At 36.6% G+C, this 13,087-nt stretch overlaps 1 pseudogene; it reads right to left on the bottom strand.

The window, feature by feature from the left end:
* Nucleotides 1-8,251: 8,251 nt before the first annotated feature.
* Nucleotides 8,252-9,017, bottom strand: LOC111549447 (annotated as a pseudogene).
* Nucleotides 9,018-13,087: the final 4,070 nt, after the last annotated feature.

Below are 13,087 nucleotides of genomic sequence, written 5' to 3'. Positions count from 1 at the left end.
AGAAATAGTGAAAATCTCTGATAGTTTTAGGGTAAGTTATGTGTTAGGAGACTGGAAGATAGATTGAGGGCATATTTTGGAAGCTCCTCGATGCTAAGATAGTAAATTGGACTTTTTTCTCCATCAAGCACTAAAGTGCAAATATGTTAAAACATACTCAAACAATATTTGTTTTCTGAATATAATTTTAAATTTAAAAATACATTTTAAGATAATATTACAATAAAATCATATTTTGAAACTATCCAAGGTTGTTGATGGTTTTACCAAATGGCAGGTCACACAACTCCAATGAAATGAGAGCTTCATGAACATTAGCCTCATAAGCAGTCCAATTTCCAATCATGATTTCTACTTCTCTGCTTTCCTAATGAAAAGATGACTACTTCAAATAACAAAGGCTGAAAATTATATACAAGATTTCTATGACATGTAACAAATAAACAAAATATAAATATAAATTTAAATATAGACTCTGATTGCAATAGACTCGGTAGAAATACTTTGGGGTGATGAATCCAGCCAGCAACTAGATTAGCGTTGGCTCTTATCCATGAATAACATAGAGAGCTACTTGGATTCTCCCAGCAATGACTCCAATTCTCAATGAGCATAAACAATGTTTTGGCTGTATGCACTGTGCTTGGGTTTGGATAATATTTTGATAATCAAGTAATCAGAAAGATTTTATTTAGCACTATTCTGCTACGGGTCTTTAAAAAGCCAAGTAAACCATTTGTGTTAATGAGGTATTGTTCGCAAGTGAATCTAAATAAACCAAAGAGTAGTCTGTTAACTTGATTTTGGGGAAAGTGGTATATGAACAAAACAGTGAAATGAAAAATGTTGTAATAAATGTAGCCTTAAATTTTTCATTTGCATTATTTATATCCCTGCTTTTAAAAATAACTTATAAATCTATTATTCCTTTTCTTTTTCTATCACATTTTATTGACAGAAAAAAAAAGTAATGTATTCTAATGGGTAGAGATATAAAATAACCAAATAAAAAAAGCTAAATATAGAGTGTGTTGGTTAGTGATGAGTGATAATGAAGAAAAACAAAGGAGAGCTAAAGTGTAGGGCATACTGCTAGGGAATGAGAAAGAAGTGAGATCGGTGAAGCCTTTACTACAGCAAAGATGTGAGGAGGGAAGGGAGCCATCCATATGACTATATGATGATGTAACACTTTCCTCACCTATCATAACAATAACAACCAACACTCCTGTAACAAAAGACAGGTTAACAAGAGAAAAGTATGACAAATTTATGTAATCAAAGTTTTATGTGATATGAGAGTCTTCAGAAATGAAGCCTTAAAGACCCAGGGAAAACTGTCTATTTTTTTTTTTTTTTTTTTTTTTTTTTTTTGAGATGGAGTCTTGCTCTGCCGCCCAGGCTGGAGTGCAGTGGGCGGATCTCAGCTCACTGCAAGCTCCGCCTCCCGGGTTTACGCCATTCTCCTGCCTCAGCCTCCCGAGTAGCTGGGACTACAGGCGCCCGCCACCTCGCCCGGCTAGTTTTTTGTATTTTTTTAGTAGAGACGGGGTTTCACCATATTAGCCAGGATGGTCTTGATCTCCTGACCTCGTGATCCGCCCGTCTCGGCCTCCCAAAGTGCTGGGATTACAGGCTTGAGCCACTGCGCCCGGCCAAACTGTTTTTATTCTTAGCGTCAATAAAGAATGAAAAGCCATATAGAAATGTGACTGAGTAAAGGATACATCTAATGGTAGCAGATTGAGGAGGAAAAGCTGGTAAGGCCTATACATTCAGATGCTTTATGGCCTCTCTGTGTGGCATTTCTTCCTCCTAGGCAGGGGACAAGACTCCTCTGGAATTAGGATCTTAAGACTTACTATCAGACAAGGTAAGTCAGAAAATTTCTCTATGGGCAACTTCTACACAGAAAGGCAGGAGAAAGAGCATATTTCTAGGTTGAATGATTTGCTTTGGGAAAGAGAGGTTCTAGTTTCTATGACTCACCTTAGGAAATAATAATTCTGGTTTTTATGACTCACTTTTGTGGGAGTCGGTAAGAAGGGCAGAAAATAAGAGTACAGAGAAAGGTCAGAGACAGACTTTGCTTATGAAGCTTATGAACAGACTTTGCTTATGAAGCTATAGGACTTCCAATCTCCTTCAGTTCAAAGTAGTCAGCATGCCAAAGCATCACACTTTGGTGTATCATCTTCTAAGTCCCAACAATAATAGAGAGGTTACAGGCAGAACTAGCAAATGCAAAGATCCGGGGTAGCAGATATGTTATATTTGAGGAAAAACAAGGAGGAGGAGTAAAAAGATATGTTTTTTACTACTTTGTACTATCTTAAAAGTGCTGATCTCATACTAGGGGCTCAATAAATACTTGTTGAATCACTCCAGTGTACAAGTGCCCAGGGTTTGAAGAAAAGATTGTAAGAGATAGAGCAGAGAAGTTCCGGAAGGCCTTGTCAGCTATTCTAAAAACTATGACTCTCACTCTGAGATAAATAAGAAGCCATTACAGGATTTAAGGAAGGCAAGTGACAGGATCTGGCTTGTTTTAATAGGATCTTCTCACTGGAGCTTTCGGAGACTTAAGAAGAAAAAAGCAGAAGCAAGGAGAGAAATGATTTTGGACCAAAATAGTAAAACTGGATGTCGCAGAAATGGCCAAATTCTGTATAAGCTTTGAGGCTGTAAATTGTAGCACTTGTGACAGATTTATGGGTGTGATTTTTTAAAAAGGAAGAGTAAAGGAGGATCCCAGGGATTTCCCCTGAGCATCTGTAAGAAAGGGATTAAAGTTACAGAGATGGATAAGATTATGGAAAAATAGGTGGAGAGAAGTTGTGAAATAAGAAATTAGACTGAGAATGTGATGTTTGAAATGCATATTAGAAACTGCATGCAATTAGACAATTGGAAATGCAATGCTGTTGTTAAACTATAAGTCTGGAATCATGTGTTCTTAAAATAAATGATGGCCAGGAACAGTGACTCATGCCTGCAATCCTAACACTTTGGGAAGTCACTTTGGTGGATGGATCACTTAAAGCCAGGAGTCCAAGACCAACCTGTCTAAAATGGCAAAATCTTGTCTCTACCACAAATGAAAGTTTAGTCTGGCATGGTGGTGCATGTCTGTAATCCCAGCTACCCCAGAGGCTGAGGCACAAGAATCGCTTGAACCTGGGAGGTGGAAGTTGCAGTGATCCCAGATCATGGCACTGCACTGCAGCCTGGGTAACAGAGTAACCCTGTCTCAAAAAACAAACAACCCTTCTCCCCCATAAGACATACACGATGTTTAAAGTCATTTGATGAGATCATTAAGAGAGTGAGGGTAAAAGGGAACTGTCATCAACTGAGACCTGGGCACACCAATATTCATTCATAGGAAGATGAGGAGGAATTCATAAATAAGACTACAGAAAAATGCCCAATGAAGTATGAGGAGAACAAGAAGAGAATCCTGTCTAGATCCTGTATGAAGAAGGAGAAAGTGATAAGGTAAATAGATTAAGAAGATGAGAACTGTAGATGGAAAAACAGGAATTAACATAACAGCCATTGGTGATTTTGACAAAATCTGCTTCATTGCAGTTGTGAGAAAAAAGCCTAATTAGAAAAGTTTCAACACTGAATGAGAGAAATTATAAACAGAAAATCTAACAAATCTTTTAATAAATTTTGCATTAAAATTAGCAGGGAGATGGGGTGGTATCTGGAGATTTATGTGTGTTCAAGGTTAATTTTTTTTTTTTGTTAATTAACATGGATAGTATTACATTACGTTTGAATGATCATGAGAATAACTCAATTGAAGTGGAAAATTTGATATTGCCGAATGCAGAAGGGGTCTATTGCTTAAGTGTAATACTTGAGTGGGTGAGAGCTGGTGTGACTGAATGAAGGGTTGTTCTTAAATATAAATGCTCTTAAAAATAAACAGAAAGGAGGGGAGAGAGGAAATATGACTAGATTGAGTAATGAGGTATGGGAATGTGTATAAGTAATTTCCTTTCTTCTATTTTCCCAGTGAAACAGAAAGCAAAATAACTATAAGGAGTGAGCATGAGGAAGGAGGAAGTACGAGGAAGAATTTAGGAGAGAGGAGGCAAAATAGTAGTCTGAGATTGGGAACATAAAGAAAAAAACTAAAAAATGTATTAGACTTCCTAGGCAGTGCTAAAGGCCAAATAGGCAGGTCATTGTGCATTAATTTAAAGTGAGACCAATGGGCACAATTTTGCCTTTTTCTCTGACCATGTTTGCTGCCTGATGTGAACAGGAAGGAGGAGAGCTGACTACAACCTGGATTGTAAGTGAGGAGTTGTCATGAGTAAACTGTATATGCTATGTGACATACATTCAAACATAAATAACTTCAAACTAGAAAAAACTCAGTCATATGTATATGTTTAAAAGGAAAATAAAATCTACTAACCTAAAGATTAAAAACAACAAATTAACCACTCTTGTGTTGGCCACATGATCCCAAATAATCAGATTTAAAATAATATATGCTTTATATATATACATGTAGGCACTGACATTTAGATGATTGTCTTTTTAGCACAAGTCATTTCCCACCCCCCTACTTGTCTCTCTCTACTCACACCTCTTCTCTACCACCCACCCACAGCACCTTATTTATTTATCTATCATGGGGAAATAAATGGTGCCTAGGTCCTGATCAGGCATCAAGAGTAATCCTTATATTTTCATGTCTGAGAACTACAACTACTTCCAGTGGAAGTGAGTTGTTTTCTTCATTTAAAGAGAGACATACAACAAAGTACCATTCTCTTTAACTGAGGACAGAGTCACAGTTCATACAGCATTTAAAATAATATTTTCCATAAGAACCATATATGCCAAACCCACAACCACATTATACTGAATGGGCAAAAGCTTGAAGCATTCCCATTGAAAACCTGAACAAGACAAGAATCACCAGCCTATTCAACATAGTACTGGAAGTCCTAGCCAGAACAATCAGGCAAGGTAAATAAATAAAAGGTACCTAAATAGGATGAGAGGAAGTCAAACTATCTCTGTTTGAGGACGATATAATGTATACATAGAAAACCCCACAGTCTCTGCCCAAAAGCTCCTTGATCTGATCAATAACTTCAGCAAAATTTCATGATACAAAATTAAGGTACAGAAGTGAGTAACATTTCTATACATAAATAACATCCAAGCTGAGAGCCAAATAAAGACGCAATCTCATTCACAATAGTTACAAAAGAATAAAATACATAGGAATACAGTTATCCAAGGAAGTGAAAGATCTCTACAACAATATCAGAGATGAAATAAACAAATGGAAAAACATTACACGCTCATGGATACAAGGATTGGTATTGTTAAAAGGCCAAAAGCAATTTAAAACTTCAGTGTTATTCCTATGAAACTACCAATGGCATTCATCACAGAATTAGAAAAAACTAGTCTACTATTCAAATGGAACCAAAAAAAAAAGAGCCCAAATAACCAAGGTATAAAAAGAGCATAAAAAGAGCAAAGCTGGAGATATCACACTACCCAAATATAGCACAAAGCAACAATAACAAAAATAGCATGGTACTGGTACAAAAAAACAGGCACATGGACCAATGGAACAGAATTGGGAGTCCAGAAATAGTGCTGTACACCTACACCTACACCTTTCTGATCTTTGAAAAAGTTGACAAAAACAAGCAATGGGGAAAGGAATCTGTATACAATAAACGAAGCTGGGAAAACTGGTTGACTATGTACAGAAAGTTGAAACTGAGCCCCTTCTTTACACCATATGCAAATATCAATTCGAAATAAATTACAGGCTTAAAGGTAAAAAGCTAGAACTATAAAAATCACAAAAACCCTGGAAGATAACCTAGGAAATACCATTCTGGACACAGATCCCGGCAAAGATTTCATGATGAAGATGCCAAGAGCAATTGCAACACAAACAAAATTGAAACATGTGACCTAATTAAACTAAAGAGCATCTGCACTGCAGACAAACAGCGAAAACAGACAGCCTACACAATGAGAGAAAATATTTGCATACTATGCATTTGGCAAAAGTCTAATATCTAGAATCTATAGGGAATTTAAACAAGTTAACAAGCAAAAACAAAACAATTAAAAAGTGGGCAAAAGACATGAACAGAAACTTTACAAAAGAAGGCATTTATGCAGCCAACAAACACATGAAAATATCATCAACATGATTAATCATTAGAGAAGTACAAATCAAAACCAAAATGAATTACCATCTCCCACCAGTCAGAATGGCTATTTTTAAAAAGTCAAAAAATAGCAAATTGCTGGTGAGGTTTTAGAGAGAAAGGAATGCTTATACACTGCTGGTGGAAATGAAAATTCGTTCATTAGTTGGAAGCAGTCTAAAGATTTCTCAAATAACTTAAAACAGAATTATCATTTTACCCGGTAATCCCATTATTAGGTGAATACCCAAAGAAATATAATTTTTTTTTTTTTTTTACCATAAAGGCACGTGCATGCATATATTCATCACAGCACTATTCACAGTAACAAAGACATGGAATCAATCTAAACACCTACCAACAGTAGACTGGTAAGGAAAATGTGGTACCTATACACTATGGAATACTATGTAGACATTAAAACGAACAAGACCATATCCTTTGCAGCAACATGGATGGAGCTTGAGACCATTATCCTAGTCAAAGCAGCATAGGGACAGAAAACAAACTATCACATCGTCTGACTTATAAGTGGGGGCTAAATGCTGGGTACACATGGACACAAAAAAGGGAACGGCAGACACCAGGATCTATTTGAGCATGGAGGGTGGGAGGAAGCTGAGGATCATAAAACTACCTATTGAGTACTATGCTTATTATCTTGGGGAAGAAGTATTCTGCACACCAAATCCCTGTGACACACAATTTACCTTATAACACATTTGTACATGTACCCCTTAACCTAAGATAATTTTTTTTTTTTTTAAAGTAAGCGTAATGTTGACTGAAGTCAGTGAGCAGTGGCTAATCAGCTGAAGAGAAATGTGAGTGGTAACTATAAAATGGGACTCTGGGCCTTCTATTGCTGGAAATCTTGCAATAACAGATAGCTTGAAAGGAAGGAATAAAGACAGTAACAGAATAACAGAATAAGGAAGAGTGAGAAAGATAAAGGGAGAAAAGACATTGGAGCTAATATAGGGGAACTAACTCATAAGACTGTTCCCAATTACTAAAAGTCATGTTTCACCTGAATCAACTTTTCATTAGTTGTCCTCCTCTAGCTTTCATGTATTTATTCAATAAATAAATCAAGTTCCTCCTATAATCCAGAAAATAAAATAATATAATATTTTCCTGTATCCAATATCTGTATTGACAAAATAGACTGAAGGCTACATTCTAAAAAAGGATTAATCCTTATAAAACAAAACAAAACAAAATAAAAATGACCTTTTCAGAGTTGTTTTTCACCGACTGGTAAAAAAGCAATTTCATGAAGATTTTGACTGGTTTCTTTACAGTAACGTGAGCATGCCGAGAACCTGGCAGAAACTCTTCTCATTTGGAACAAACAATGTCTTAGTAAGAAAGCCAGGGTTTCCTCTTAGAAACATATTTTTTAAATACCTTTTCATTAGTTCGAGGTTTTTCAAATATGTTAGAGGCAGTTTAGATATTTTGGAGCAGAATGTTTCATTGTTATTCTCATCACAAACGTTGGTATAAAAAAGGGAAGCATGCAGCCATGAGCTGAGCAAAATTTAAAGCGATTTAAATAATCCAAGCCCATGCTTTTGGGTACCAAAACAATTTGAGGGTCTGGTTATATTCACAAACTGGACCAATTTCAGAAAATAAACTATTTTAAGAAAAATTAGTTGAATAATTTGCATACTGCAACTGGCATTCAAGTTTTGTGAGACAGTAAGAAGACTTGAGTTATTATTTGAGCTTACCATAAACTGGCAATGCAAAACAGAGAAACAAGTTAATGTGTCTCTGTTTCTTTCTACCTCCATACTTCATGTGTAAAAGAAGTAAGGCAATTAAGAAAGCATCTTCTAAATGATAAAGGACCACTTACTTATGCAAAATTACAATTAATCTTTATTTCCTTTTGATTAGACATTCTGTTTTGAGCTTGTTAGGTATGTAAAAAAATGAACAATAATTTAGTATGTATAATGTGAATTATAAACATTTGGACAATATTTTAATGTTCGAGCTACAATTCACCTCATTTTGACTTTAAGGTAGCATCACATGGCATACTTCTAAGTCCATTCTCGAGGTATTCTTTTGTAACTATCTCTGTTTGTCTTATTGTTCCCTGCAATCTCTGGCACTTAGAAGTCATCTGGGTTGGGATTGCATGGTAGCGAACAAATGAATAAGAGAATGTTAGAAATAGTTAAAGCAGAAGATGACTGTAATCTTAGAATATTAAGACAAATGCTATCATTACTATTAATATTTGGTTGATAAATTCTTTTTCTAAGTGCAACCTCACGTAGTTTGAAGGGATAGTCTATAGAAAAGTAAATTTTCTTTTCTTTTCTTTTCTTTTTTTTTTTCTGAGATGGAGTCTTGCTTTGTCGCCCAGGCCGGAGTACAATGGCGCGATCTCGGCTCACTGCCAGCTCCGCCTCCCGGGTTCACGCCATTCTCCTGCCTCAGCCTCCGAGTAGCTGGGACTACAGGCGCGCACCACCACGCCCGGCTAATTTTTTGTATTTTTAGTAGAGACGGGGTTTCACCGTGTTAGCCAGGATGGTCTCGATCTCCTGACCTCGTCATCCGCCCGCCTGGGCCTCCGAAAGTGCAGGGATTACAGGCGTGAGTCACTGCGCCCGGCCGAAAGTGAATTTTCAAAAGGAACACACAGCCTTAATGTGGGCTATAATTAGGTTCCATAACTGTGGCTTGCCAATGAAACATACCGTCCCCAACTGTACCTGCAGAACATTGAGTTGGAAGGTCACGGGTCAAATCACTAAGTTCTGTGTTAATCCATTTTTGTGGCATAGTCTGTGCTTTTCATCTGGCTCCTCACTACCTCAGTGTGTGCTTAAAGGTCTGGCCAAAACTCGATTATTCAAGCAGCACAGAAGGATTTGCTAGTCTTACACCTGCTCTGACATACACAGTCACCTTACTAAACAGATTGGAGATGGAACTAGGAGGGCAGAGGACAAAGGTAGGTCATGGGATGGGAGGCTAGATAGGTAAAATTTTAGTGAAAATATTTGTGGAAAATGTTTTATATTTGATAAGAAAATGATTTACTGAAAATAGCACTAATGCCTTATTCTCCTGCTATTTCTGTTAATAAGCAATTATAAAATAAGTCTCTAAGAGAAAAGTCATATGGTAGATTTGTTTCCAATGGTAAATAACTTCTAGGGCAGAATTGTTAAGAACAGACAAGAACAACTTTAGAAAATATGTCAATAGAATTAGTGTTGCCTAAATGTCTTTTTTGTTTGTTTTTGTGTTTTTAGGTTTTTTCTTTTCCTTGTTTTTTCTTTTCATAAAAGTCCATGTGGACAAGAACAGTGTTGTCAATTTCCCCGTGCTTTTGCTAGATGGCATTATCTTTGTCAGTCTTTATTGTTCACCAGTCCTCTGCCTTATATCATTTTTACACAATTTCCCTTATTTTTCCTACTTTGTATTGTTGCTATATTGTCCTTATTAGATGGTAATCTGAATAAATACATAATTTTTCTCCTGTATGAAACATATCAAGATAAAGTAGACATGGTGATCATGATCAGGAAACCAGGGGAATAAAATGAGCAAAATGAAGGACATCATTTGGTTTGTTGATATAGTGCAAAGAGAAAGGAAAGAAGGTGAGCGATGAGTTCTTATATTGATAAATAGCCTGGTAGGTTCCTGAAGACTGGACAAAGAGCCAGAGGACTCAGAGGGCCAAATCTGTGGTCTGACTCCAGTGATAATGGTCATGATTATATTTATTTTATTATATGATGTGATACTATAATGGTAAATTACATACAGGAGACAAGGGGGACCAGGTTCACATTTATTGGTCCTGTAAAAAAAAAAAAAAGGACCAAAAAATCATTTTCTTATCAAATATAAAGGACCTATATAATCCATACAACTACCCAATTAGATAGTTATTACTGGTTTTCTTTTCTATTTTATATATGAGGAAACTCTTGCACAAAGAGTGTAAGTGACTTATCCAAGATTACCTACATAGGACGTTTTGAGTGGCTCTGCCACCTGCACCATCTGATTCTAGAACCCACATACTTAAAGAAAACAATAGTGAGCGTGAGGAGCATCACATCCATCGTGTGTTCCTACCATGTGAGGAAGATGAAGAGATCTAAGAAATCAAAAGTTTTCCCAGAACCTTACTCTCTAGTAGAGAAGTCATAAAAGAAGAAGAAGAAAAAAAAGGCAAATCAGAGTTTTAACTCTTCATACCTCAAACTTGGACTTGGTTTTCATAAGCTACTATAGTTGTGGGATTTATTTTATTTTTTGTAAGATCTAATGAAGGAAGTGAATCTTTTGAAAGAGATTAAGATTTATATGGTACAAGGGAAAGGAGAGAATATCTCTAGTGACAAGATTACATTCACCTTTGCTCCTGGAAAAGAGCAACTGTTAAGAAAATCCCCATCATTTTGTTTTCTGGGAAACAACTTGCTTCAAATAATCAACCTCCCCCGTGTGATTTAGATAATAATCATGGATGTCCTCCTTCTTTACTTAAGACACAGTCAGACACAAACCCTTCAAATTTTCACTCTTTGATTCATAAATAATTATCTGAGATATTTTTTCCCTATTGACCAATCAGGACAAAATACTCCCTTACTTGAACAAAGTTAAGTTTCTCCCCTTCTTCCAGGCTCACAAACTGTGACCCATCCTCAGTCTGAGCTCTGCAAGAGCCCATCCCAAGAATCAGCTGATTGCAAGTAAAGATATTCCTCAACCAATTATCCTATCATAACACCCAGTCATCCCACTTCCCCTCACCAGGATTCTTATAGTTTTGTTTACCTTTCCCTAAAAAAGAAAACCCCTTTTGTCCACGACCTTTGAGATAACTTGCAGATCTTCTGGTCAGAGTATTCTCTCTATTGCAGTGGTCCCTCTCACCTTATTGTAATCATCCATTTCCCACTCTTGCAACAGTCTTCAAATAAACCCTTCTTGTCTAAGTCTGGACTTGTTTTTATTTGATGCTAGGAAAATAACAATACTACAAAACACATACGTTTGTACATATATACATATATACAGAGGAATAAAGTGTTTTGTTATTTATAGGATAGTGAAGAACTAGCCTAAGCAGAGCAAAACAGTATATTTTGCAGAATAGAGGGAAATATTTTGTGAGCAGCCTGGAATAACCTGACTTTGATTCATTGTTAAGCTGAATAATCATAACCAACAGCTGTAGTAAAGACACTGTCATCTCTAATGTATTGAGTGTTTACACTGTGCCAAGTGAATTATGTGCTTGTGAAGAGTGGCAGAATATGCCACCCCAAAATATGCCACTTTGACATAAGGATTAATTTAAGCTAATAGCACTTGAAAAACACCAGATGCAAGAAGAACATGCTAATTTCCCCATTTCTTCCTGAAAACAGGGAAAGAAACACTCCTGTGTGAATGATGTCCTCCCTGTACCAGGAGAAAAGAAACATTCTTCAATCAGGAGTCAGAGTCAAGATTATTATGTACTAACCTTCTTAAAATAATTCTTATCATTATGTATCCTCCTCACACAATTCAGTTACTTTTCCACCATAGCCTCTCTTTCTTCAACCTAATACAAAAGTGCATAGGTTTTGCAATTTCTTTGGGTCTTCATTTCCTTATGAGTGTTCCCATGTCAAGTAAAACTTACATGAAAGGTGCGTACTTTTCTTCTATTAATTTGTTTTATGTCAATTTGATTCTTGGGCCCAGCTGGTACACTAGAGGGTAAAGGTGAAGTTTTGCCTGTCCTACACTTACCTTCTTTAGACCTAACATAAGCCCTGTGAATTAAATATCTTTTACTATAGACTGAATTGTTTCTGCACCAAATCCAAATTTTGAAGCCCTAACTCCTAATGTGACTGTATTTGAAGATAGAGCCAATAAAGAGATAATAAAGATTAAGCGAGATAATAAGGGAAGGGCCTGTAGGACTGGTGTCCTTACAAGAAGAGGAAGAGACGACAGAGACCTCTCTCTCCTTCTGCATGTATACAGTGGAAGTAAATGAGAGGACACAATGAGAAGTTGGCTGTGTGCAAGCCAGGCAAGGAGCTTTCACCAGAAACCACTCTGATGGCATCTTGATCTGGTACTTTTGGCCTCCAGAACTGTGAGAAAATAAATTTCTGTTGTTTAAGCTACCCCTTCAGTGGCATTTTGTTGTGGCAGCCTGAGCTGACTAATACACTGGCATTATCCATATTTTTTAAATGCAGAAATTGGAGCATAAAGAGTAAGTCCTTTAGCTGATAAATACAGATCTGATATTCAAACTGTCTGATGGCAAACAAAGGCTGGTCTTTAAACCACTCTGCTGATCTCCTATCAATGAGTGGGAGCTGCCAGCAGTACTAGTGAGATTTCACTGGAAGAGGTCAAGCAAAAACCGACCAACAACTTAACAAGACATGTCAAGTCTCAGAAAGGTATACAGATAAGGTTAACCTAGAGTGCTTTAACTCCAGATTATTTGCTCCTATAACCCAGATCAGGGTGACTAGATATAGGACAGGGTGATGATGATAGAAATACAGATACAGGGAGAAAAAATGTTGTATGTCAAAACCACTTTTAATTTTAAAGCAATGAAAGGGACTCACTGGAAAACATTCAATCATATTTTGGTGGAAAGTTACCATACTTATCCATGTTGTCTCAGGCCACAGAGTCAGTCATGCCTTTGTTTTAATACAGTTCCATAGCATTTTCAATACATACCTATTCATTAGTTGTTTCTACTAAGTTGGGTTCCATTTGCTTTTTTCACCTAACACTGTATTACAGACAGTATTCCAGGGTATTATGTTCAAATCTACCAGATATATTGTTCGCTGTTT

Source organism: Piliocolobus tephrosceles, chromosome 6 (genome assembly GCF_002776525.5).
Source record: "Piliocolobus tephrosceles isolate RC106 chromosome 6, ASM277652v3, whole genome shotgun sequence".
NCBI classification, from domain to species: domain Eukaryota; kingdom Metazoa; phylum Chordata; class Mammalia; order Primates; family Cercopithecidae; genus Piliocolobus; species Piliocolobus tephrosceles.
Note: the sequence above shows the minus strand (reverse complement) of the source record. Positions and strands in the feature narration are given on the sequence as shown.